The sequence below is a fragment of the Musca domestica genome, unplaced genomic scaffold (assembly GCF_030504385.1).
Source record: "Musca domestica strain aabys unplaced genomic scaffold, Musca_domestica.polishedcontigs.V.1.1 183, whole genome shotgun sequence".
Lineage (NCBI taxonomy): Eukaryota > Metazoa > Arthropoda > Insecta > Diptera > Muscidae > Musca > Musca domestica.
This window is the reverse complement of record NW_026712241.1, coordinates 514,223-540,628: the sequence shown is the minus strand read 5'-3', so window position 1 is coordinate 540,628 and position 26,406 is coordinate 514,223.

Genomic DNA, 26,406 nt, shown 5'->3' with positions numbered 1-26,406 from the left:
TAAAATATATATTGATATTAGATTTCTGGTTAAGAGAAATATTTAGATATAGCAAGTTGTGTAGAAACGCTGACTTGTTTCGCAAGTTATGACAGATAGAGGTATTGGAAATTGTAACCTTTTGTAGGTGAGGTACCACAAGGGCTTGGGAGACATCTGTAATCTCCACAACAGACTTTGCGTTAGCATAAATGTTTGTATGTGTGAAATTTGAAGAGATTTGGATGCTTATTTCGTTTTCTTTGAACGTTTTGTGTGGGAGGTACCAAACGATATGGTCCGATCTCTACCATCTTTATAACAGTCTGAATGGAATCGTATGTTAATTTCGCGTTTTATGAGCTTCATGGGTACTGAAAATGTCGACCCTTTTGTGGAGGAGGTACTTGAAGGAGTAATTTGAAGAGAACCGGATGCTTATTTTGAATTTTATAATCGTTTTGGTTATTCAAAATGTTGACCCATTTTTGTGAAGACACCAGAAGGAATGGTCCGATCTCTACCATCTTTATAATAGATCTTGTGTTGATGGAAATACCCAGATGTGCCAAGTCTGAATGGAATCGGAAGTTGATTTTGCGTTTTATGAACTTCATGGATTCTGAAAATGTTGACCCTTTTGTCGGGGAGATACCACAAGCCGTGGACCGATATATTTCAACTTCACACCAGACTTTGGGTTACTAAATATATTGTGGTGTGTGTAAATTGAAGACAATATTTTGCTAAATTGTCAATCCTTTATGGGGGAAATACCAGAAGGAGTACGCCGATATATCCCATCTTCACAGCTTATCTTGTGTTAGCAGATATAATGGGATGTGTAAAATATGAAGAGAACCCTATGCTTATATTGGATTTTACAATCTTTGGTCATTCAAGACCTTGACCATTTGTGGGGGAGGTATCGGAAGATATGGTTCAATCGCTACCATCTTTATAACAGATCTTGTGTTGATGGATGGAGATGTGCCGAGTCTGAATGGATTAAATTCGCGTTTTATGAGCTTCCTGGATAGTTAAAATGTTGACCCTTTGTGCGGGAGGTTACAGAAGGAGTAAACTGATATATTCTATCTTCACACCAGATCTCTGGTGAAATATTGTAATGTGTGTAATTTGAGGCAATCGGACTTGAACATCACATTTGAAAAGAGTTATAATTATTCAAAATTTTGACCATTTGTGGGGAGGTACTTGATGGAGTGGACCGATGTTGATCATTTTCGCAGCTGGCCTTGCACGGATGCAAATATTAGAAGTTGCAAAGTTGGAGCAAAATCGGATTGTCGTTTCTCTTTCTGTGCAAAAAATATTTTTTGAAAATTTCCACCTTCTGTGGGGGAGGTACCAGAAGGAACTGACCTATATATTCCATCTTAATACCAGCTCTTTGGTTAAGAAAAATAGTAGTAAGTTGAAGGCAATCGGACTTGTACATTACATTTTATAAGAGTTATAATTATTCAAAATTTTGACTCTTTGTGGGGGAGGTACTTGACGGAGTGGAGTAATAATGTCCATTTTCGCACCTGGCCTAGCACGGATGCAAATATTAGAAGTTGCAAAGTTGGAACAAAATCGGATTATCGTTTCTCTTTCTGTGCAGAAAATATATTTTTTGAAAATATCGACCTTTTATTGGGGAGGTACCAGAAGGAGTGGACCGATATTGCCTATCTCCGAACTCGATCTAAGTTTGATAATAATACTACGATGTACCAAGTTTGGGTCAAATCCAAAACTCCCTTCTTGAGTTATCGTGTACATTAGCCAGACAGAAGGACACATAGAGAGGACGGACAATCCTAGATCGGCTCCAAATGTCCTCAAACGGATTTGGACCAAAGAGACATAGGGTCTAAAACCGTTATTTCGATGAGGCATGTTTTGGCCGTTTCAAATGATAGGGTATGTATGTAGCCACATGGCTGATTGTGAGCCCTGTCAAAGTTACTTCTATCTTCTCAATTAATTAATAAATGTCCTTGAGGATAAAATTTGGTAGCAAAGACACTTGCGTATGTTGGCGCACAAAGGGTTAATTGAATAATATATTTTTAATATTTTTATGATTTGTACCCAATTGTTGGTAATTGAACGTATCTTTTTACAAATGTGTTAAAAAACGTTGATTTTTCGGAAATTTACTAAAAATCGTTTTAAGTTAAATCAATTGGTTGTTGCAAAATGGTTAGGCTTAATCCCGTTATTGTTTAGTTTTATGTATTTCTTTGGTTCCTCTTCCATTGAGCTTAAAATAGGTTTTTTTGTCATATGAGTTATTCCGTAACTTACTTCTGGGGAGAATATCCCAGACAAAAAACAAGGAAATTGATGAGGATTGGTGTCTCTTTCCGAAACCTAGGCCTTTCCTGCCTTACCCCCTTCTGAACATTACCATCGTTCTACACTAATAAACAAACGTTGTTTTTATAAAATCAACAATAATGGGATTAAGCCTGACCATTTTGCAACAACGAACAAAGACCTAAAATGGTAAAGACTAGACAAAATGCATTTTGAGCAAATGGTTTGTGTCTATACTATCTAGATAACAGCACATGACAGGACCTTGCTAATAAAAAAAAACCCTATTTATAGGAAAAAAGACAAACAAAAGTTTAAAAAAATCAAAATGTTGGGTTTCAAAATTCTATTCCATAGACTTTTCTAGTTAATTGCATATTGCCTAATCGGTTTAAATCGCTTAACATTGCTAACTATGTTGTTACGATATCATAACAACAGAGGTATTTTTACAGGGTTGCCATATCTTGACTCTGTCTTGTCCCATCTTTATACTTCTATGTCTTTGCAACGAAATACTATGGTATCCCGAAAAAACATGCCAACACTGTTCTGTTAAATCACAAAGAACAGTTGAAATCAATATATAATTAAAAATTGTTATTTATTTCAGTTCTTTGTATTCGTTAGCGTTTGAAAACAATGTACATTTAAATAATCTGCAATTAGATTGAAGAGGAAATCAGATCTGAATTAAATGTCTTTAATTTCAAAAAACACAAAGACAATGTGATTTTTTTTTTTTTCAAAACAAAAAAGAAATAAATAAATAAAAAACAAAAACTACGGTACAACATTTAATGTCAATGTGATTGATGGGAAATATATTGGCTTGTTCTAATCTACTTGTCGACTAAAACAAGGAATGAGAAAGAAAAAAACACCGAAATTGCCTCCAAATCAAGTGCAATATTCAACGAATGTTTTTAGCCATCACAAACAAACAGCCTCATTGAGTACTTTGTCCGTCATGTACTACATACATACATTTAAACCTCCAAATCTAGATAAAACGTTTTTTCCCGACAATATTATCCAAAAACATAAATCTGAACCATTATACCCCCACAGCTCTGTTGTTTTGTTATTGAATTTAGTCACCACGTTGTAGTTTTTGTTTATAAACAATATTGTTTTTGTAGTTCATAAATTTTTTCCTTGACACTTGAAAATATTTGTTTTATTTTATTTTGATTAGACAGAAAATGATTTTGATAATTTGTTTTTTTTCTGTTTTGGTTTGGTTTGAAAAGCGGCAATTTTTACTACAGATGTGGGTGGCGTATACACTACTGGCATACAGCCAAAGGCGGTGAAATTTTATATATTTATTATTTTTTTTGAAATTTTCATTATAAATATTTTTGTGCACACATTTATTAAATTTGTCAGATTTTTCAATTTTGAAACACGTTTATTGTGCTTTTCTATTGTTTGATTTGTTGTTATAAAGAAATTGTGAATTTAATTTGCGCTCAATAAAGGGGAACATTTAAATGGCAATATATGCATTTTTTATAGAACAATAGCCTGATTCATATCATTGTGTCAGTATTGTCGAGATTTTTCGATGGCTATAGTCTATGGTAAACTCTCTATAAAAAATCTGTTAATTGTGCACTGTGCAAAAAAAGGAAAATCTAGCAGATTATATAAGTAGAACTAAAACATGATGATCATGGATCGGTGTTTTAAGAGTTTACATCGCAATGCTACCTAAATAGAGGGGGGCATTCCGCCCCGCCCACTTTTCTACATATTTTGAAATTTTTGGTTTAAGATACTTCGAAATCCATGAATTTTAATAGCGTCTTCGGCAATATTGCAGATAGAAGCATGCATATTTTTCGCTTGTATTAAAATTCGAATAACTTTTTTACCCTGATACATAGTTTACTCTTAGATTTACAGTGACATTTTGTGAGATTCACAGAATATATTTTGCCCTGAAACTTTCTACATAGAATGTAGTTTCAGGATTCAACTTCAGAAAAATGCAAAAAAAAAAAAATTGATCAAAAAATTGTCGGTGTTTTTTTATACACTACACCACAGAGTGTTAAGTCTTTGTGCATTTGTTTGTAACATGGAGAAGGAAGCGAGATAGACCCATAGTTTCTTTTAAGGATCTCCAAAGAATCACTTTCTGAGTTCATTTATGCATGTCAGTCCGTCTGTCCGTCCGTCTGTCCATGTATTCTTGTGAACAAAAAGCAGGTCGCATTTATTATACGATTGAGATGAAATATCTCAAACAACATTTGTTTGGCCCAAGGACGAATCCTATTGAAATTGGAGATAATCGATAAAAATTTAGATATAGCTCCCATATATATCTTCGTCCGATTTGCCTTTTATAGCGCACCAAACATGTAGTATCAATCCGATGGAATTTTGCACATACAACCAAATTAGACCTGAAAGTAAGTATGCCAAATTTGATCGAAATCGGTTCAGATATAGCTATAGCTCCCATATATAGTGTTCATTCGTGTTATTATTAATTAGTATTATTTTAATCCTCCGCAGCCGTAATATGCACTCTGTAACAACAATATTTGGTGAAATATATCAAATGCAGCTCAGAAATAACTTTGCTAAATTTTATCGATATCGGTTCAGATTTGGATATAGCTCCCATATATAACTTCGTCCGATTTTATTTTGCACCAAACGTCTAATATTTGCCCAAATGGGATGGAATTTGACACATACGACCGAATTGAGTCTAGAAGGTAGTATGCCAAATTTGGTGGAGGTCGGTTTAGATGTAATTAGAGCTCCCATATATATTGTTCATCCGATTTGCAGCCGTAATTTGCACTCCGTAACAACGATATTCAGGGAAATATATCAAATACAGCTCAGAAATATCTTTGCCAAATTGTATCGAGATCTGTTCAGATTTGGATATAGCTCCCATATATATCTTTATCTGATTTCAAATTAATTTTGCACCAAATGGGCAATACAAGCCCGAATTTAAAAGATACAAATGCTTCGGCATTTTTAGTCCTTTGAACTTTAAATTATAATTATAATCATAGCGTGTATGGTTGAATTCTCCCATAAAAACTTTTAATTGTTATATGGAGCTCTACTAAATTAGCACAGTGGTGTAGGGTATCATAAAGTCGGCCCGCTCGATTCCAGGTCTTTTTTTACTGTTTTTTTTTTTTTTAATTTTTATGCAATTATTTTTTATACCCTCCACCATAGTATGAAGGGTGTTATAAGTTTGTCATTCCAATTGTAAAACCACGAAACATACATTTTAGACCCCACAAAGTATATACAGGGTGAGATAAAATAACTCCAACAAAGACAAACGCCACAATTTTTACATTTTTTTTAAATTTAATTGAATGAGAGCAGAAAAATGTCGGAAATAGCATCAAATTTTAGAATAAATTTAGATTTGCCCGAATGTTGCTCTGCGGTATTTTGGCCCATTCCCGGCGAAGCGCTTGCTTGAGGTGATCGACACTTTGGTATTTTTTTGTGTCAACCTTGCTTTCCAAAATACTCCAGACACAATAGTCCAACAGATTGGTATCCGGAGATTTTGGTGACCATTGTGCGCTAGAAATGAAGCGAGGAGCCTCATTTTGTAACCATACTTGTTTGGCGCGTGCTGAGTGCGATGGTGCTAAGTCCTGTTGGAATGTCCAAGGTCTGCAGCCAAAATGTTTGCGTACCCAAGGCTTTAATACACCCTCCAGAAAATTTTCTCGATAATATTCGGTATTTATTCTGATGCCACGGTCGATTAATACGAGCGGAGAGTGACCATTGGCTGTTATGGCGGCCCACATCATCGCCATGGCCGGCGCTTGAGTTCTGGTAGCCAGCCGAAGGTGCACTTTTTCAGCTGACCTCTATGGCAAGTAAATACGATCATTTTTTTATCCCCTTCACCAAAAAAAGTATGGACGGTATATTAAGTTCGTCATTCCGTTTGTAACTCATCGAAATAATCATTTTAGACCCAACATATATATATTCTTGATCAGCGTAAAGTTCTAGCCCTGCCCGTTCGTCTGTCTGTTCTAATCACGCTACAGTCTAAACGAATTAAGATAGGAAGCTAAAATTTTGCACAGATCTCTCTTTTGTTTGCAGGTCATGTTCGAAGATGGGCTATATCGGTCCACGATACCATAGAGCCCCTATATAACGGTACCCCCGATATTCGGTATTTTGATGATGTTAGCCTCATTTTTCAATGGAATTGTCTGAAATTCAACACAAGTAGTTCCTTGTGGGTACTTTATACCTCGGCAGAGAATTATCTATATAGGTCCACAATATCGTATAACCTCCATATAACGGTACCCCCACGGTATTCGGTATTTTGATGATTTTAGCCACATTTTTCAATGGCATGTGGGCATTTTATCCCCTCAAAAAGAATTGTTTATATAGGTCCGCGATATCGTATATCCTCCATATAACTGTACCCTCCGATATTCGGTATTTTGATGATGTTAGCCACACTTTTCAATGGAATTAAAATCCACACAAGTAGTTCCTTGTGAGTACTTCACCCCCTGAGAGAGAATTGTCTATACAGATCCACGATATCGTATATCCCCCATATAACGGTACCCCGCGATATTCGGTATTTTTATGATTTTACCCATATTTTTCATCGGAATTGTCTGAAAATCCACACAAGGAGTTCCTTGTGGGTACTTTATACCTTGGCAGAGATTTATCTATATACGTCCACGATATCGTATAGCCCTCATATAACGGTACCCCCGATATTCGGTATTTTGATGTTTTTAGCCACATTTTTCAACGGAATGGTCACAAGGGGTTCTTTGTACACAAGGGGTTCTTTGTGAGCACTTTACCCCCCGACAGAGAATTCTCTATATAGGTTAGCGATATTCGGTATTTTGATGATTTTAGCCAAATTTTCCAATCGTATTGTCTGAAAATCCACACACGGAGTTCTTTGTGAGCACTTTACCCCTGAAACGGAATTTTCAATATAGGTCCGCAATATCGTATATCTCCCATATAACGGTACTCCCTTATATTCGGTTTTTTTATGATTTTAGCCACTTTTTCTAATGGAATTATCTGAAAATCCACACAAGGAGTTCCTTGTGAGTACTTTACACGCAGACATAGATTTTTTAATATATGCCGAATGGAACATTGCAATATGTTCAGCTCACAATCCATTTTTTTCGGCCACTGCGACGCGGGTTTCGATCAAGTAGCTTGTTTACTTTTCGAATCATTTCTGCTGATGTTGCTGTTTTCATTCGTCCACTTCATTGACGTCGGGCTACGAGCGATGGTACGAGACACAAAAGATTTATTCACATTTAAATGCTGGAGTGCTCAATCGATAGTCACTTGTGGTTTTCCAGCCAAATATAAAGAAATCACATTATCACGCTTGAATTCCATTACGAATAACTTTTTTTCTGGAAAATTCTCATCAAAATGCTTTTGTACGCTTGTAAACAATATAATAAACTGTCACTGGAATAATTTTAACAGCTGTCGGGCCAGTGACTTAGAAATGACAGCATTCTGAAGTTGGTTGCAGTTTTTTTTTCATCTCACCCTGTAAACTTCCTCTACAAAGAAAAAATAAAGCTTCAAAATTCAAATTGTCTTCCCTCAGCACAGGAGGCTGGTGCACATGCAGTTTAATTATTAATTTAAAAGCTAGTGGGAAGTCTTTTGATTTGCAAGATTTATGTTTTCACATTTTTTCAATGCCATCAAAAAAGGAAAACCAAACTTACCCCTCATGAAATCTTTGGCCTTGATAAACTTCAAAACAACAAATATTTTTTTTGAATGTTAATGGCTATTGTTGGTATTTAAATTCAAATTGGCCTTGGCTTAGCCTACAGTTTAGATGTGAAACATTACATCCTCTTCAAAAGAGAGAGAAAAAAACGAAACTTTACAATGATTTATTATAAAACATTTTGCTATAATACAATTAGCTGTAGGTCAAATTTTGTAGGCACCAACTGGCCGTATCAAATTATGGGCAATTTACAAAATCATCATCATTGCCATCGCCATCACATGGCAAAGATTTCCATCAATTAATTATAAAAATTCGTGTAATATTAAATTTGATGGGAATTTACAGTTTTGCGTGTGAGTGTGTGTGTGTGTTTAAAAGATAACATAAATTAGCAATTTGCACCTCGTACAAAAAAAAGTTAGGTTCATAATTGGATCAAATTGCTGAGCTATTGCCATGGGAGAATATTCAATTTAAACAGATGCGTCATTTATATTTTATGTATTTCCGATGAAGTTTATGACCCTTTTTTGTTTGTTTTTAATCGAAAATTGAATAAATTTATAATTAATAAATCATGGCACCAGAAGGAGTTTTTTTTTTTTTTTTTTGTTAAATTGACCAGGTTAGAAAGTATCAGTTGGTTTGCAGGCAGATAACAAGCCACCAGCATATGACTATTGATATTTGGCTACATGCAAACTACAGGGTGACCGAAAAATGGCTCCTGAGCTGAACGTATCACAATATTCCATTAGGCAAATACAGGGTTGCCCATATTCGACGGACCCATCTGGCAACGCCATAACCTTTGACAGAGATGTCGCATCGCTTAATGACATACCGCGCTTGAAGCGTCAGTCCAAGCAGATTTATACCATGGACCAATACGCTCCACGCGAGCGCTCTGAAAACTCAACGTGCTTTTAAAACATTAAAAAAAGGGAGAATTACGCCTTCTAAGAACACCATTAAGCGGTTATACGAAAAATCTTCGACTGGTAAGGCTCTTTCTAACCCGAAGAGGCCATATAAAATTCGACCAATGCGATCGGCCGAGAATATCGCTGCCGTACGAGCCAGTGTTGAGAGGTCCCTAAGAACATCCCAAAAACGCCGTTCTCAGCAGTTGAGCATGGCTCGGTCCACTTTACAACGGATTATTCGCATTGATTTGCATTTGTTCCCGTACAAAATTCAATTGACGCAAAGAATGTTGCCTGCGGACAAGCCTCGTCGATTGGAATGGTGCAAGAACTTACACCGCAACTCAAATGAAATAGACTCAAAAGAGCTAAAGAGTTGCTTCGCTTGGCAGAAAGTGATGAACTGCAGAATTTGGTTTTCTCCGATGAGATAACATTCATTATCCAGCAGTTTGTAAACAAACAAAATTATCGTGTTTACTTGCCAAAGAGGTCAGCTGAAAATGTGCATCTTCAGTTGGCCACCAGAACTCAAGCGCCGGCAATGGTGATGGTGTGGTCCGCCATAACAGCCGATGGTACCAAAATTATTTGTTGTGGAGAGCATATAACGAATAGAAGGGACTAAGGCTAAATTCGGTTGGATTTGCAGAAAACCATCTCATGAAGTGAAACATAATTCGTAGTACGGACGAATGGTATAATTGTATATTGGTGCTATACCTAAATGTAGAACGACTATCACCAATTTCAATGGGGTTGTCCTTGATTCAAACAAATGATTTTTGGAAAATTTCATTTCAATCGTACAATGAATACGGCCTGTAGTTTCTTTTGAAGAATACGCGTTCAGAATGTCATCCTATGAAGATCATCAATAGAAACTATGGTTCAATTTCTTTTCGCCATTGACTACCTTCGATTTACATTTACATAATTACATCTCCTTACATAATTATGGATTTTAGCTCTAATTAGCTTCACACTTTACCACCTTTTCCAATAAGTAAAAGCATTAATTCTGAAACTAAAATTAAAAAATATTGCAATTTAGTGGTCTATACAGAATTCCACGCCTTACGGTAATTCAACAGATAGTTTAAAGGGCTTAAATTAAATACCACAACTGAGAAACATTCTGCCACATACTGGCTTCCGAGCGTAATTTTAATGAGTTTTAAAGAGTTGTGCTTTCGGAATTTACTTTCAAGTACCCACATACCGGGGTTTTGCTGCTTCAACCTGGTGCTCATCACTGTGTGTGTGTGCGCTTATACACAACATGTATGCATGTGTAGAACACCACTCGATTCTCTTCTCTCGCACTTTTAAAATAGTTGAAGTATTGAATTAATATTTTATACATGTCCTCTTGAAGTCCATATACGCCAGTAGTAATAGCTGACTGCGCTGACCAGTGCCATCCATACACGGCAGGAACTTCTGAAAATAGTTATGGCAGCTATGCCAATGATAACCATCATCATCATCATATTCATTATTATGTTGACTATCATTATTGTCATTATGGAACACAGTCGATTACTGTTATCGGAAAACAAGTTAAACAGAATCGCTCGATATTGCCGACAGCTGCATACCCTCAGCTAATGCTCGGTTATTTAAATATATTTTGACTGGCGTTATTATTATTCAAACTGTTGACGCATCATAGCAGAGGTTCCGTAGGAGTGGTCCATTTCGTATCTGACATAGGTCTCATAAAAATATTAAAATGTATTTGATTTAGATTTTATATCGACCATTTGCTTTAATTTAAATGAGATATTTGATAATATTTCCAAAAGTTCGCGTCCTATGAGAGTTATAATTATTTAAAATTTTGACCCGTTGTGCAGGAGGTACCAGAAGGAGTGGACCGATTTATCCCATCTTCACAGCGGATCATGTGTTAGTAAAAATAATGGGATGTGTCGAATATGAAGATAATCAGATGCTTATTTCGGATTTTAAATTCAAAACGTTCATCCTTTTTTTTTGGGGGGGGGTACCAGAAGGATTGGTTCGATCTCTACAATCTCAGACATAGGAATTTTTCGAGAGTTGTTTTTTCGCATATATGGACCTTATAGGCAAAAAGAATTTCAGACGAAGCCATTGTTCGAATTTTCTGACAAATTATCGCTCAATTTGAGGGTAATTGCGGACAAAAGGGCCCACTTAATAGAAACTAAGAAATCTTTCAAACGGCTCGTAAAAACATTAATTTGTCTTTGGCGAATAGGCGACACTTTGTTTGCTGGGTTGTTTCTTCATAACTTTGTATGTGTAGCATGGAACCATATTACACTCATCGCCATCATCAAGCAGTGAGAGCTTGTGTTGTTTGGCTCAACTTCCGGTCAGATGGTCACGGATACGTTGCACGTTGCTTTTGATATTTTCCAATATTAAACTGTATTCACTATTACCTTTTGAGGTACAAACGCACTCACGCACACACAACCGTCCTCGGAAATATCAGTACTATTTATGATGCGCGTTGGCGGTAAGCAATCAATGTATTTGGTTGTTTCGAAGATATACTTGTTTTTTTTTACCGCTTTGGGAGACTGGTTCTAGATCCACTCTCCACATGAGTCTACTGCAGAATTTTGAAATTGTTTTCAATAGAGGTTAGATAACCATTTGAAAAAAATGCACGATTTTTTGGGCAGATGGGCCCAAGATTCCACATTTAACTGCAAGAAAATAATGGTACGATGTTGAAGGATTTTTCGAAAATAAAATTTTCAAAGTCGAGTAAGTTTTATTAGATTTGAATTTTGTTGTCAGTAGCTTTATCCAAAATCAAGTAATTTGGAACAAATTTTTCAACTTTCAAAAAATAAAATCCGTTAACAATTCTGTTAAAATCTAAAAAAATCCATGGACATGCATAGGCAACTTTTGTCATAAATCATTACAATATTCAAATGCGAAACTTGAAAAAAAAAAAGAAAATCGGTGAAAAATATAGCTACAATCATCAAAATACCGAATATCTGGAGGTGCCGTTATATGGGGGCTACACAAAGGCGTGAACCGTCATGAACTATTTGCTGTCGTAGGCTGTAGTATCCATTACGAACTTTAAATACCAAAATTGAAACAACTCCGGTGAATAATGTCGCCAAAATCATCAAAATACCGAATATGAGGAGGTACCGTTATATGGGGGCTACACAAAGGCGTGAACCTTCATGAACTATTTTCTATCGTAGGCTGTAGTATCTATTACGAACTTTAAATACCAAATTTGAAACAATTCCGGCGAATAAGGTCACTAAAATCATCAAAATACCGAATATCAGGAAGTACCGTTATATGAGGGCTATACGAAGACGTGGACCTGCACAGACAATTTTCTGTCATAGGCTGTAGTATCCATTACGAACTTTAAATACCAAATTTGAAACAATTCCGGCGAATAATGTCGCTAAAATCATCAAAATACCGAATATCTGGAGATGCCGTGATATGGGTGGTATAAGAAGGCGTGGACCTACATGGCCCATTTTCAATACCAAAAGTCCTGCAGACATAATATACATTTGAGTAAAATTTTATCGGCTTACTTCATTTAGTTCGGATGCTAGAGTGATTTCCACAGACAGACAGACCGACGGACATCGCTAAATCGACGTAGAATTTTATGCTGATCTAGATGCATATATGGTCTAATGACCATATGACGAATGACAAACTTAATATACCCTCCATACTATTGTGGAGGGTATAATAATGGAATCAATTACATGCCCTTTTATGGATGCATTTAAAAGAGCAGCGAGAGAGAATAAAAATATCAAGCATACTTTTTGGCTATCCTAAAAAAAGGGACCAAAAATATGTGATCGTGAAAAGTTGACCTCGCTTGTAGTATGACTAGCAAAAAACGACTTCCATTTTGTGGACGTTTCAATACAACGTTCATAATTCGTTCTACTCTCATATTTCGATGTAATTCATTTAAAGTTTGTTTCGTTGTACGTGCCACTGCGAAAGCAGAAAAATATCAAATTTACATAAATAATACATCTTTAATTATTCACAATAACTCTTTGGGTTCAAACATAAAAATAAACTTTTTTATGGAAACGAAGTAGGCAATGGCAAAGTATTAAAAATATGACGAGTGATGAACACTTACATTCTTAACCAATTGGTTAGTGCGTTGACGCTTCAACGCCATTGATTTTTTATGGTTGCTCTTGTGTTCTTTTTTATTTAAGTGAGCCATTAACACTAATCTAATTACCTTGGAAAATTAAACGGTATTTATCAAATATATATATATATATATATATATATATATATATATATATATATATATATATATATATATATATATATATATATATATATATATATATATATATATATATATAGATATATATATATATATATATATATATATATATATATATATATATCTGTAGTCTATCAATACTCACATAATTAAAGTAGCAGATAAAATAGCATATTCATTTCGCATTTATATTTTTATAAAATAAAGGATGAGATGAAAAAACCTCAAATGCTACATTCCCAAGCCACTCGTCAGACAGCTGTTAAAATTATTCTAGTAACAGCTCATTACAAAAGCATTTTTGTGAGAATTTTCCAGAAAAAAAGTTATTCGTGATGGAATTCAAGCGTGAGAGCGTGATTACTTTGTGTTTGGCTTGAGAACCACGAATAAACCTTTTGCCTCTCGTACCATCGCTCGTACCAACGTGACACTGGTAGCGTAGCCCGACGTCAAGAAAATGGACGAGAGAAATCAGCAACATCAGCAGAAATGGTTCGAAAAGTTAAGAAGCGACTTGATCGAAACCCGCATTGCAGTGGCAGAAAAATGGCTCGTGAGCTGAACATATCACAATATTCCATTCGGCAAATATTGAAATGTGAGCTTGGGGTAAAGCCATTGAAATTCCAAAAAGTGCAAGAACTTACACCGCAACAGAAAGAAAATAGACTCAAAAGAGCTAAAGAGTTGCTTCGCTTGGCCGAAAGTGGTGAACTGCCGAATTTGGTTTTCTCCGATGAGAAAACATTCGTTGTCCAGCAAAACAAACAAACACAATGATCGTGTTTACTTGCCAAAGAGGTCAGCTGAAAATGTACACCTTTGGTTGACCACCAGAACTTCAGCGCCGGCCATGGTGATTGTGTGGGCCGCCATAACAACCGATGGTCGCTCTCCGCTAGTATTAATCGACCGTGGCATCAGAATAAATGCCGAATATTATCGCAAAAATATTCTGGAGTGTGTATTAAAGCCTTGGGTACTCAAACATTTTGGTCGCTGACCTTGGACTTCCCAATAGGACTCACACGCACCTCGCGGTTACAAAATTAGGTTCTTCGCTACATTTCCAGCGCACAATGGCCACCAAAATCTCCAAATACCAATCCGTTGGACTATTGTGTCTGGAGTATTTTGGAAAGCAAGGTTGGCACTAAAAAATACCAAAGTGTTGATCACCTCAAGCAAGTACTTTAACGGGAATGAGCCAAAATACCGCAGAACAACATTCGGGCAGCGTGTGACGTAAAAATTATGGCGTTTGACTTTGTTGCAGTTTTTTTTTTTTTATCTTGCATTAGATGAAATATGACAATGGAATAATTCGGCCCGGTATATCTATTACCTCACGCATATTTCCACATATTTGCAAAAATTTGCACATATCTCATATAAAGTATTGGAAGTAGTCGATAATCTGGCACGTTGTAATAGTTATATCAGTTTTATATCAGATACGAATTGATATATGTTTGCCAACTTCTTCGGAACCTCCCCCAAAAGAGACAAGGCAGTTCGAGGCTTGGGGTATACAGGGTTGCCCATATTCGACGGACCCATCTGGCAACGCCATAACTTTTGACATAGATGTCACATCGCTTAATGACATACCGCGTTTGAAGCGTCAGTCCAAGCAGATTTTTACCATGAACCAATACACGCCACGCGAGCGCTCTGAAATAGTTGAAATTTACATTCAACAAAAGAAGTCAATTGTGAAAACTCAACGTGCTTTTAAAACATTAAAAAATGTGAGAAGTGCGCCTTCTAAGAACACGATTAAGCGTTTATACGAAAATTTTTCGACTGGTAAGGCTCTTTCTAATCCGAAGTGGCCATATAAAAGTCGACCAAGGCGATCGGCAGAGAATATCGCTGCCGTACGAGCCAGTGTTGAGAGGTCCCCAAGAACATCCCAAAAACACCGTTCTCAGCAGTTGGGCATGGCTCGGTCCACTTTACAATGGATTATTCGCATTGATTTTTTCCCGTACACAATTCAATGTTGCCTGCGGACAAGCCTCGTCGATTGGAATGGGCCCAAAGGGCCCAAAGGTCCGTCGAATATGGGCAACCCTGTACATCTGTCGGCAAAACCACCTGATACTATTTTACTTGTTTTAAGCGACTTTTCTGATTTATTTTACCCAGTTCTTATAAAATCATTGTGTGTTTTTCTGTTTTGAACACAAAAATGCACCTAACATGCCCCTACAAAGTGTCATGTTTTTCAAAAATTGTTTCCATTTCTCATTTTCAAAGTAGGTTATCACCTCATTCCTTGTGAGGTTTGAAAATTTTCCCTTTTCGTGGCAGTTTTTATTTAATTTATTTTTTTGTAGCTGTACTATTTCCCATTATATTATATCTCTCAAAGTTCTCCGTCCATATAATTTCTTTTGTTTTGTTTTCCTTTGTCTTTTCTTCAGGTCTTAAATGGTGATATTCTCATTATATTCTCCCTTGTGCGTTTCTGTCTACATATTCACTTGTATTGTCTTTCCTCCTTCTTCCTCGTTTGCCTGCATGAATTAGCATAAATTTCTTGAAATTATAATTGATTTAGATAGTTACGCACACAGCTAGCCCTCCCTATGTGTGTTTAAAGCATGGCAAATGGGAAAAGGTATATCCGCTTTTGGTAAAAAAAAACAAAGAAGGCATATTAGTCAATACACCTTAAATGAAAATGTAAATAATGTAATCCCAATAAAATGAAATCAAAAAAAAAAAAAAAAAAAAAAAAAAAAAAAAACATAAAGGTAACAGCCAAAAATAAATGTGTGTGGGTACAGACAAATAAATTCCGCTTTCAATTTGATATTATCATAAATACCGTATAATTTATGAAATAACAGTGTGTGTGTGTGTATGTTATTTTTCTTTTTCGGTATTTTATTTCGAATGAATTTGGCATGTGGTATAATATTAAAAATGCAGATTCAAATTGCCCTAGAATCATTGGAATTTTATTAAAGCTCCCCCTGCATTTTTAAATACATTTAATTGAATTTGATTCACATGAAAATAATACAAAAAATATTTTCGCAAAATGGTATTTTCTTTGAACAAAATAATTGTATTTTTTTTTTCATTGTAAAATACAAAATTTGCATTAAAATGGTGCACCACCATAAACCATTATATATAAACTTTTACATAGCCAAATTATCGGCGGAGAGTGCCCGAGAAAGAAATGGGATTTTAAAGAAAAAAAAAAAAAAATAAACTAACAATTACGGAAAATATACCATTTTGTGGGTTTTATAGGGAGGGGTGGCCCTCTGTAGCCCTAGGGGTGAAGGGATAATAAACTATGCTGAAATTAAACAAATATCAACTCTAGCGTTCCAAACTTAGAACCATCATTTTAGTGGCTCTTGGTGGCAGTTTCGTAAGTACTTACTTCCTATCACATGTCCATATTAAAATAAAGGGTCTTGGAAGCTGTTGGAAGTAGGAGAAACACCTGAAGCTAGAATCTTGAAATTTTGCATATGCAGCATTATTGGTGTGTAGGTGTTAGATAATGCTGGGCTTAGAGATTGTCGTACTAGAAGGGTGCTATAGGTACTAAATGGTGCCAACAATTGAAACCACTTTTTTGGGCCAACGAATAGAGCTAGAAATTGGAATGATGGTCGTTGATGGGGTGTAGGATATTTGAACTAACGATTTAGGAAATTCGCACTAAAAGTACAAAAAGTACTTAATTTGGTACCATTTGTTACGAAGTGAACAGATAGAGCAAACATCTTGACATTTGATATAAAAATAAGTGTGATTTTGGAAAGGTTTACTAAGTATAAGATCTGTACTAAATGGTACAATTTGAGTTTCGGTGAACGGATGGAGCTGAAGTTTTGAAATGTTGATATTGATTTTGAAATGTGTCGCTGTTAGTGTGTAGAGGTGTGATTTGAAAGTGGGCTTGGAAATACATCCTACAGGATAAAAACACTGCAACAACGTCAAATGCCATAATTTAAACATTTTTTTTTTAAATTTTATTGAATGAAAGAAAAAAATGTCGGAAATAGCATCAAATTTTAGAATAAGTTTAGATTTGTTCGAATTGGTCACTATTGGCATGAATTATGGCATTCAAACGGCCAATGAAACCGTCACACGCTGCCCAAATGTTGCTCTTCGGTATTTTGGCCCATTCCAGGCGAAGCGTGATCGACACTTGAGCGAGGAATTTGTAAGCATTCTTGGTTGGTGCGTGCAGAGTGCGGTGGTGCTGAGTCCTGTTGGAATGTCCAAGGTCTGCGGTCAAAATGTTTGCGTGTCCAAGGCTTTAATACACACTCCAGAATATTTTCGCGATAATATCCGGCATTTATTCTGATGCCACGGTCAATTAATATGAGCGAAGAGCGACCATCGGCTGCTATGGCGGCCCACACCATCACCATGGCCGGCGCTTGAGTTCTGGTGGCCAACCGAAGGTGCACATTTTCAGCTGACCTCTGTGGCAAGTAAACACGATCATTTTGTTTGTTCTTCTTCTGGACAACGAATGTTTTCTCATCAGAGAAAACCAAATTCGGCAGTTCACCACTTTCGGCCAAGCGAAGCAATGCTTAAGCTCTTTTGAGTCTATTTTGTTTCCGTTGCGGTGTAAGTTCTTGCACTTTTTGAAATTTCAATGGCTTTACCCCGAGCTTATTTATCTATATTTGCCGAATGGAATATTGCGATATGTTCAGCTCAAGAGCCATTTTTCGGCCACTGCGACGCGGTACCGAGCGACACACAAAGATTTATTCACATTTAACTACTGGAGTGCTCTGAGGATAGCCACTTTTGGGTTTCCAGCCAAATATAAAGAAATCACACTATCACGCTTGAATTCCATCACGAATAACTTTTTTTCTGGAAAATTCATACCAAAATGCTTTTGTACGCTTGCAAACAATATAATGAGCTGTCACTGGAATAATTTTAACAGCTGTCGGACGAGTGGCTTAGAGATATAGCGATATAGCCTTTCTTTGAGGTGGTATATGAGACATGACGTCTATTACCCTCTATAGCCATAAGTCATAACATATATTACAGAAATTCGCCAGAAAATCATAGGGCTTTGTAATTTTGTTAACTTATGTAGTTTTTTCCGAGAACCACTGACCCATTTTTTTTCATATCATCCTACCTTTAAAATATTGTCAGTTTTGTTTGCTTGTGTTGTTGTTGTTGTTGTGATGACATTTTATTTGTTTACATCATGGCTTACTTATCCAGCTTTTCATATGTGATTATATTTGCTGTTGATGATGCTGCCCCTAATGAAACTTTGCAAGGCACACAGGCAGGCTCCATTTTTGTTTTTCCTCCTTCGACATTTTGTCCTTCTTCGTCATACATACATATGTACATACACACTCGTCTATGGGTAAGGTAGCTTTGTCAATGGCGACCTGTGTATGCGTTAAGCCAACATACAAGTTGATGCCACCACATGTAGTGGTTAACGGTGGGTGCGGTGGTTCCACTCAGACAGATGCCACCCCATTCAGTGATGGGATGGACCACTTTCACTCACCCACTCAATTCGAGTATTCATTGATTCTTCCATACGTGTGTGATAGGCAGCACAGTGGTGTATGGTGTCCGATACCAATGAGATATACATATATATAGTAACAAGTTAGAATGTATCTGCCGACAGACCTCAGCCAAACGATTATTTAAATATATTTTGACTTCTGTTATGATTATTCAAACTCTTCACCCTCTATGGAGTGAGTTCTGAAGGAATGGGCCAATATTGTCCATTTCATATCGGACCCAAATAAAACGAGAAATTAACACCCTCTATGGAGCGAGTTCTGAAGGAATGGACCAATATTGACTTATTTCGCAAGTTATGACATATTAAACTACTGGAAGTTGTAACCCTTTGTGGGAGAGGTACCAGAAGCTATTCGCAGATATGTATATATCATCTTCACAACAGATCTTGTGTTAGCAACATTTTTTGTATGTGTGAAATTTGAAGAGAGTTGGATGCTTATTTCGCTCTCTTTGAGGTACCGGAAGAAATGGTCCGCTCTCTACATTATTTAAAACAGATCTTGTGTTGATGGAAATATTGAGGTGTGCCAAGTCTAATTGGTATCGGGTGTTAATTTCGCGTTTTATGAGCTCCGTGGTTATTCAAAAATTTGATCCTTTGTGGGATAGGTACCAGAAGCAGAGGACCGATATACCCCATCCCCTCAACAGATCTTGTGTTAGTAGAAATAATGGGATGTGTGAAATAAAAGAAGGACCAGATGCTAAATTTCGGATTTTATAATCGTTTCGGGTTTTCAAAACTATAACCCTTTGTGGGGGAGGTACCAGAAGGAAAGGTCCGATCTCTACCCCCTTTATAACGGATCATGTATTGATAGAAATATTTACATGTGCCAAGTCTAAATGAAATCGGATGTTTATTCCGTGTCTTATGAGTTTCATGGATACTCAAAATGTCGACCTTTTGTGGGGGAGCTACCAGAAGGAGTGGACCAATATATTCCATCTTAACACCAGAACTTGGGTTAATAAAATTATTGGAATGTGTGAAATTTGAAGACAATCGGACTCTTACATCACATTATATAAGAGTTGAATGTTTGTGGAGGAGATAATCGATAGAGTGGACCGATATTGTCCATTTTCGCACCTGACCTAGCACTGACGCAAATATTCGGATTTGGAAAATTGGAATCAAATCGGACTATCGCTTCTCTTTCTGTGCAGAAAATATATTTTTTGTGGGGGAGGTACCAGAAGGCGTGGACCGATATATTCCATCTTTTTTACTAGACCTTGGGTTAATAAAATTGTTGAAATGTGTGCAATTTAAAGTATTCGGACTCTTACATCACATTTTATAAGAGTTGTAATAATTCAAAATTTTGATCCTTTGTGGGGGAGGTACTTGATGGAATGGATCGATATTGTCCATTTTCGCACCTGACATAGCACTGACGCAAATAGTCGGATTTGCAAAGTTGGAGCCAAATCGGATTATCGTATCTCTTTCTGTGCAGAAAATATATTTTTCGATATTTTCGACATTTTGTGGGCGAGGTACCAGAAGGAGTGGGCCGGTATTGCCCATCTCCGAACTCGATCTAAGTTTGGCAGAAATATTACGATGTACCAAGTTTGGACCAGATTGGATACTCTCTTCGCGAATTATCGTGTGCACCAGCCAGCCAGACAGGCGGACGAACGGACATCTCTAGATCGACTCCAAATGTACTGAAACGGATTTGGTCCAAAGAGACCTAGGGTCTAAAACCGTTGCTTCAACTAGTAGGTACGTTTTGACCGAATCAAATGATATATATATCCTCTCTAGCCATATGGCTGAAGGTTTGAATAATCATAACAGAAATCAAAATATATTTAAATAATCCAACATTGGTTGTGAGTACAGAGCGGCCGGCAAAACGGACTAATACTGTTTAACTTGATAATATTATTTAAAAATATCTACAACTATAAGGCTGGAAGTCCTTTTAAAAAAATAGATTTTTTACACCCTGTCCTCCCAGTCCTATCCTTTAGCCTTATAACGGCAGAGGGTATACAATTCGCAACTGCCAAAATTTGACCTCTTCGAAATAACAGGTTTGTGTATCATGTCTGTATATATTACTTGATTTTTAGATGGAAGCTCTTGTATTCCTAGATTTTTTTTTCATTCGTTTATTTCTGGTTTCCAAATGCATATGGTTTATCCTAAATGACATTTTCGCCCTCAATACAAATGTTCCTGCATTTATTTCACTTGGTCGTATCATGTTCTAAATATTTGCAGACAAAAAAAAAATATCATCTTTTGTTTTACACAGAAGCTAACAATGAATGAATGAATGAATGAATGTAAATAATTAAATACACAATGCGTGCCGACAATGGATTGTTCTAAATTTTAAATGAATAAACAATCTAGTATTATTTACAAAGTATTTGTATGTAATAATATTTTTTTAAGCCATGGCAAAAATTAATTTAGCATTTTCTTTTCTTTCTTTCTCTCCCTCTCTCTCCCTTTCAGGTAAGTTTCCTTAAGTTTTGGCGCTGCTAAATATTTCAATAACTTTAACTATTATTATCTACAATGTAAGTATGTAAGGAATGAACAATAGCTTGGCCATAATACATTGTTCTTACTTGGTAAGACCCCCTCCCTGCACTTGACACCCCCGCCAACTATATATTAGCAACAGCTCCCAAAGTCATAAAACAAAGTTGGCGCCAAGATACTGCTGCCCAGGTGTTGGAAATTTATTTCCTTATAAAGAAATATTTAGAATGGAAGTTGAATAACAACAATGGAATTATGAAAGTTTTTTTTTTTTCGTTTCAATAAAAAAGAATTATGGAATACACAAACACACACGTATTCTTTTAAAACGGTCATAAAAACCAAACGGATATCATCTAACGCATGCCATAAATCGCCAAAGGATATTCTTTATTTTATATCTCTTTTTTTTTCTTGTGGTGGAGAAAATATTAGCAACGATAAAGATTTGCTGGCCTCAGGTCATTTTAAGTTACAGCTCGAGATAGAACATGAAGAGAGCAAAACTCTGTTCTATTCGATATATATAATCTGTTCTATGGATCATCTTAGTCCATACCAAAGTATGGACCTAAATTGATTATATTATAAGTATCGTATCTACCTAACAAACACTCAAAATACCAAAAAATTTACGAAATTAATAAAAACAAGTAAAAAAGCTGTAAGTTCGGCCGGGCAGAACTTTGAATACCCTTCTCCATTTGGAACGAATTTGGCAATTCTCAAAAACAAAAAAAAAATCCGTTAAAAATTCTATTAAAATCTTAAAAATACCGAATGTAGCTATTATATTAGGGTCTATGCAACGACATTAACCTGCATAGGTAACATTTGTCATATGCCATTGCAATATTCAAATGCAAAACTTAAAAAAAATCGGTTATAATGTCGATAAAATCAAAATACCGAATATCGGGAGGTACAGTTATATGGGGGCTTTACGAAGAGGTGAACCTGCACAGACAATTTTCTGTCTTAGGCTTTAGTATCCATTACGAACTTCAAATATCAAATTTGAAAAAATTTTTGGTGAAAAATGCCCCTATAATCATTAAAATACCGAATATCGGGAGGTACCACGTCTGCGAAGACGTGGACCTGCACAGACAATTTTCTGTCTTAGGCTTTAGTATCCATTACGAACTTTAAATACCAAATTTGAAACAACCTTCACAGACAATTTTCTGTCATAGGCTGAAGTATCCATTACGAACTTTAAATACCAAATTTGAAACAGTTCTGGTGAAAAATGCCCATAAAATCATTAAAATACCGAATATCGGGAGGTACCGTTATATGGGGGCTCTACGAAGACGTGGACCTGTCATAGGCTGAAGTATCCATTACGAACTTCAAATACCAAATTTGAAACAGTTCTGGTGAAAAATGCCCATAAAATCATTAAAATACCGAATATCGGGAGGTACCGTTATATGGGGGCTCTACGAAGACGTGGGGCTGCACAGACAATTTTCTGTCTTAGGCTGTAGTATCCATTATGGACTTCAAGTGCCAAATTTGAAACTATTCCGGTTAATAATTTCGCTAAAATCATGAAAATACCGAATATCGGGAGGTACCGTTATATAGGGGCTATACTAAAACGTGGACCTACATGGCCCGTTTTCAATACCAAAAGTCCTGCAGACATAACATACATTAGAGCAAAATTTTATCAATCTACTTCAATTCGTTCGGAAGCTAGAGTGATTTCCACATACGGACAGACGGATAGACGGACATCGCTAAATCGACATAGAATTTTATGCTGATCAAGAATACATATACTTTGTGGGGTCTAAAATGTGTATTTCGAGGTGTTACAAACGGAATGACAAACTTAATATACCCTCCATACTATGGTGGAGGGTATAATAATAATATGTCTAAAACTTGTAAAAAAAAACTTCAAATCGGGGTCTACCATGTTATAGGAGCTCAAACAAAAACTGGACCGACAATACCCTTTTTTAAACCAATGATTATTGGAGAAATCTGAAACTCTCTGTAACACTTACAAAGCGCTTTATTAAATGTTGCGAAATAAAGCTTAAACGTTTCTACCATATCCAAATGGCAAAGACTTAATAAACGGCCATAAAAAGATTTATTCTTAAAACCTAAAAATCCGAATATTATTAAATCCACTTAAGTTCAGAAAAAGAAAAAAAAAAAACATTTAAGAGTGTTTGCAGCCAAATCGGAAAAATTGCTAAATTTAAGGAAATAAAAAAAGTGTCCGAGAAAGAATTGGTCAAAAAATAGTGAATCGGTTTTTTATTCCCTCAGCCATATGGTTACACAGGGGGTATACTATTTGATACTGCCAAAACGTGTCTCATCGAAATAACGGTTAAGACCCATTTCCGGACTTTTGGAGTCGATCTAGGGGTGTCCGTCCGTTTGTCGTCTTTGTTGTGCGCACCATAACTCTCAAGGGAGCATCCAATTTGGCCATAATTGTTACATCGTATTATTATTGTCAAACTTAGATCGGGTTCGGAGACGCTCAACATCTGTCCACTACTTATGGCACCACCTACACGAAAGCTTAAAAATTTTCAAAGAAAATAATTTATCTCAGAAAAGAAAGGCTCAACCGATTTTGCTTGAAGCTGGCAAATTCTAATATTTTTTTCAGTGGTAATATCGGCCCACTCCATCAAGTACCTTCACCATAAAGGCATAAAATTTGGAATAATTATAACTCCTATAAAATGTAAAATAAAAATCCCATTGCCTTCAAATTTCGCACATCCCAATATTTTTGTTAACACGAGATCTGATGTGAAGTTTCGATGTATCGGTCCACTCCATCTGGTACCTCCCCCACAAAAGGTTGAAATGTTTTTACCTTCCACCAATTACCTCCTCCACAAAGGGTCAATAATCATAATCATAACTCTTATAAAATGTGATGTAAGTGTCTGATTGTCTCGTTCAAATTACACACATCACAATATTTTTATTAACACTAGGTCTGGTAGGGATATATCGGTCCACACCTTCTGATACCTCCCCCACAAAGGGTCAGAGTTTTGAAAATCCATGAAGCTCATAAAACGCGAAATTAACATCCGATTTCATTCAACCTTGCTACATCTCAATATTTACATTAATACAAGATCTGTTATAAAGATGGGATGTATCGGAAGATTTCTTTTGGTACCTCCCCCACATAGGCTTCAAGATTTTGAAAAAAACGGGCAAAGAAAGCGATATAATTATCCAACTCTCTTTAAATTTCACACATCTAAATATTTTTTCTAACGCAGGATCTGTTGTGAAGATGATATATATTTGCGAACCCATTTTGGTACCTAATCCACGAAGAGTCACACTTTTCAAACTTTTACCTGCCATAACGTGCGACACAAGTTTGCGTCATCTTGCTATATCTAACTATTTCACTTAACCAGAAATGTGGAATTTATGATTTCGCATAAAATTGGATGTAAATGTTCGATTTCCTTTAAATTTTGCACATACCAATATTATACCCTACACCACAAGGTGTGGTCAGGGCATGTGCATTTGTTTGAAACAGACAAAAGGAAACGTGATAGACCCATAGTGCCTTTTGATGATCTGCATAGAATCACATTCTGAGTCGATTTATGCATGTCCGTCCGCCCATCCGTCCATCTGTCCATGTGTTTTTTTAAACAAAGTTCAGTTCGCTTTTATTGCCCTATCCAGATGAAGTTTTGCACAAATCATATGTTTGGCCCGAGGACGAACCTTATTGAAATTGGAGATAATCGGTTAAAATTTAGATGTAGCTCCCATATATATCTTCATCTGATTTGCTTTTTATTGTGTACCAAACGTGTAATTTCAGTCCAAATAGTATGAAATTTTGCACATACAACCAAATTAGGCCTAAAAATAAGTATGCCAAATTTAATCGAAATCGGTTCAGATATAACAATAGCTTCCATATATATTGTTCATCCGATTTGTTATTTTTGTCCTCCGCAGCCGTAATATTCAGTCTGTGACAACAATATTTGGGGAAATATATCAAATACAGCTCAGAAATACATTTGCTAAATTTTTTCGAGATCGGTTCGGATTTGGATATATTTTCAATATATAACTTCGTCCGATTTACTTTTTATTGTGCACCAAACGTCTAATATTTGTCCAAATGGGATAGAATTTGGCACCTACGACCGAATTGAGTCTAGAAGCTATTATGTCAAATTTGGTGAAGATCAGTTCAGATATAGCTATAGCTCCCATATATATTGTTCATCCGATTTGTTATATTTGTTACCCACAGCTGTATTATGCACTCCGTAACAACGATATTCAGGGAAGTATATTAAATACAGCTCAGAAATATCTTTGCCAAATTTTACCGAGATCGGTTCCGATTTGGATATAGCTCCCATATGTATCTTTATCCGTTTTCAAATTATTGTGAACCAAATGGGCAATGATGCAAATGCTTCGGCATATTTAGTCCTTTGAACTTTAAATTATAATTATAATCATAGCGTGTGGGATTGAATTCTCTCATAAAAACTTTTAATTGTTATGCGCAGCTCTACTAAATTAGCAAAGTGGTTTAGGGTATCATAAAGACGGAGTTCTACTAAATTAGCAAAGTGGTGTTGGGTATCACAAAGTCGGCCCCGCGAGACTTGAAGACTTTCTTTACTGGTTTTATCTGTGTTAGATGAACTATGAAAATGAAATACTTCGGTCCTCGATATCTGCTACCTCACGCATATTTCCGCATTTTCCAAAAATTTGCACATATCTCTTATAATGTGAAAGAAGTAACCAATATAGTCTAAACCTGGCACTGGTCGCAATATTTATATCATAATTATTTAGGTCCGATACAAAATGGACAATTTGGCCCATTCCTTCAGAACCTACCCCATAGAGAGTCAACTATTTTTATAATCATAACCGAAGTCAAAATATATTTAAATAACCGAACATTGGCTGGGGGTATACATCTGTC